Source organism: Neolamprologus multifasciatus, chromosome 10 (assembly GCF_963576455.1).
Source record: "Neolamprologus multifasciatus chromosome 10, fNeoMul1.2, whole genome shotgun sequence".
Classification (NCBI taxonomy): Eukaryota; Metazoa; Chordata; class Actinopteri; order Cichliformes; family Cichlidae; genus Neolamprologus; species Neolamprologus multifasciatus.
The window spans coordinates 11,532,079-11,535,462 of NC_140448.1; positions in this window are offsets into that span (position 1 = coordinate 11,532,079).

A 3,384-nucleotide genomic window follows, 5' to 3' on the forward strand; every position below is an offset into this window, starting at 1 on the left:
TCAGATGTTTCTTATTCGAGTCACCACAGCAGCTCATTTGCTTCCATATTAATATATATATATATGTTTTTAATATATTCACTGTCCATTCTCTGACCATGTACAACTATTCAACCGTGCCTCGATTTTATTTTTATTTTTTCTTTAACTTCCAACTTTCCAATTTAAATTACAATTTATTAAAGTTTAATTAGCTGAAGCTGAGGAGAGTAAAGGTGTTACACACTGACTTTATTAAACCTGTCCTACTGACAGTAACTTATTTTTCTTAGCTTAAGTTAAATAAACAAAACAACCCCCAACAGGGTGTACTCCGCCTCTCACCCTATGTAGCTGGAATAGCCTCCACCCCCCCTGGATAAGGAAAAGCAGAAGAGAATGGATGAATAGATGGAAAACATCAGTAGAACATAATAAATATTAATACAGTTGAATGAAAAATGAACAAACCAACACTGCCTGGCAATAAAAAAATTGAGTGCGACCAGTTTGCGGCGGTGATCGAGGTGCATTCCACACGTTAATGCACTTTTCAGCATCTTCACCCTGATCCACTGGGAGAAGCTGAGCTCCTTGACTTCAGTCACTCACTCTGCAGACTGCTGCCCTGCAGTATTATGACTCAGATGATGTATTTCTTATGCTTTCTAGACACGCCACCACTCATCAGTTTCACTTGTACTCATATCTGTTTCAGATTAGGCTAGCTTTTTGTGTTGTCCAGCTTGAAAGTGAGGTGTTCGTCGCATATACTTCATCATTCTTTTGATTATCAGTATAATGGTGACATTAGACCTCTCGGCACATGGCTTATTAGTGGCTACACGATGCACCATCTGTGTCACTTCTTTATTTGTCTTTGTTTATTTCAGCAAAACCAGATCTGACTTATGTGGGTTTCTTACCTCCTCTTGGCTGTAGATTTTACTGTAAGCACATAATCAGATTATTGATGTGCTTTTGTGACCACACAGATCTCTGTGTGAGTCTCTGGTCATGTCAGCCTTTAATTGACCTTACCACCACTGTAAATGGATATATATTTAGAAAATAGACTTCTTTTTTCCTCCCCTGTGCAATCATACCGATCCTTTCACAGAAATCCATCAGCGTCTTCCCATCAAATGCCCTTCTGCTCTGTGACCCACTCTCCACAGCTGATCCGTTGTTATAGTGGTGATAAGGCAGCAGTGAGATGGGAAATCATTTCATTATGCCTCTCCTGTGTTCCTTTGATATTTCCCTCACTGCCCACTCACTAATTCATAAAGATGAAATTAGAGTTGGCTTATTCTTCTCTGGAGCCTGTTCCTTGTCTAGTCTCCTGTCTTGGATCATCAATTTGTGTCAGTCTCTATTCTGCTCTCTGCAAGTGACTCGGTCGCCTTTTGAGATATCCCTGCTTGGCACAGTGTCTCTCCTCATCCTCTCTCTCTGTCTCCATCTGGTCCATCTCCACCTGACTCATTCTTATTTTATTTTCTCTCCCCCCCCCCCCCCCCCCCCACACACACATCTTTACTCTGCCCTTCTGCTTTATCTTTGCCCTTCTCTGTCTTTACTCCTGAAAACCTGCTCTAGCTGTTTCACCTGGAGCTCACAAAGAATCCATATTAATTCCATTTGTTTTCACTCCGTGTTCCTTTTCCTGTTTGTTTATATCTGTCAAAGCAGCTGAGCTTCAAATCCAGTCCGTGCCCATCATCTCCCCTCTCCCAAACTGTCTTAGACTCTGTCTTCTTCCCTGTTCTTTAGCCACAAAGGATTTTCTGATCCCATTTTAGAAAGACTGCTGACAAAAACTGGGAACAGTTTGCTGTTTTTCTTTTCTGCTTTTAAGTCATATGTCACTGCCCAAAATATATAACACACAACATATATATACTGTCTGACTAATATATTTAAAGCTGCAAAGGTTTTCATTTTCAGCCTTCCCAGCCTTCAGTTACCACTGTTCTGATATCTTAGTGGATTAACTCATCTTTGAGAAAGACAGATTTGGGGTACGTCTCAAAAGTACCCTCAGTAGCACAACTCTGCAATCTGCTGAAACTCTGCAGCTTTTCTGGTAATTTTGATAAGTGGAAGCATTTTTTCCCCTTTTACACAGACCATGCTGTGTTCACGACAAGGGAGAGTTGTGCTTTCTTCATTTTCCAGATTTATGCTTTGATGGCCTCTTTAGGGTGTTGTAAAAAGGAAATGAAGCCTGAATACTGCAATAATATTTAAGATCTGCATTTAAGATATGGCTGTCTCAGCTTTGTCTCTCTATATATATATTCAATCAGCACCATGTTATGTTTAGTTGGCTTTGTCCTGGTTATTTTAGGGTTCGCCTGCACAACCCCACTCACACCTAACATTTGATCACCCATCCAGCTGCTACACACTAAACTGTTTTTTTCTTTATTTGCTGAATAAAATGGTACATTTTTGATCAGTCTGTGTCTCTCCCATTATTTGTCATGGCTCTCGAGTCCGACCATGACGAATGTTGCATGAAGAATGTTTCATGTGTACATCTGTTCCCCACAAATGTGCAAAGATGCCATTTCTCATTGAATCTTTCACTGGGACCCAAATTAGCCACTGTAGCAATAAATTCAGGAAACATGGACAGCCCGGGTGTTATGTGTTCTCCTTTTGGCAACACTGGCCCGGTGCCTACAAAAAATTATACATTTTATTTGTAGGTACCATGAATTGCAGCTATTCATCTGCCATTTAATGCCACTCTTATTTTTCTGATCATGCATGGCTTTAAGATTGGCTTCAAGCCACCTGTAGCAGAAACCTGGAAATATAAATTTAGTGAGAAAATGCTTTTAGCTAGTTAAAGTTTAATAGTTATTGAAATTATGCCAGGCAATATGATAGGCAATCCCAGTGTGATCACATTATCAGTATGGCCTTCTTTTTCAAGTGGTCCTTTCTCATGAGAGGTTAGAGATTTTTTTCAATACAAAAGATTAAGGATCCTAAAACACGACACAGTGTCAGACAGGTAAAGCAAAACAGAACAACGGACACTCTTTAATCTGGCACAGTAATAGTTCAACAATTTCAAAAGCATATATTCCAAAGACTGAGATGTCATAAGAAACAAATGCAAGAAACGAAATCAAAAAACTGTCAAAAACCAAAGGGGCTAAAGACAAGAATCAGACTGACATGAAACAAATGCATAACAAACTAATTAACTGATTTAAAGAATATTAACCAGGGCATGTAAAGCAATCATAACATAGGGGAAAATAGAGGCAGGAAATAAAAAGCAAAAGATTCACAAGGAAAGTAATCTGAGTTTAACTGAGATGTGAGAAGCACACAAAGACAAACAGATGGCATGAATGACCCACAGGAGACACAGGGGCAAGTTAA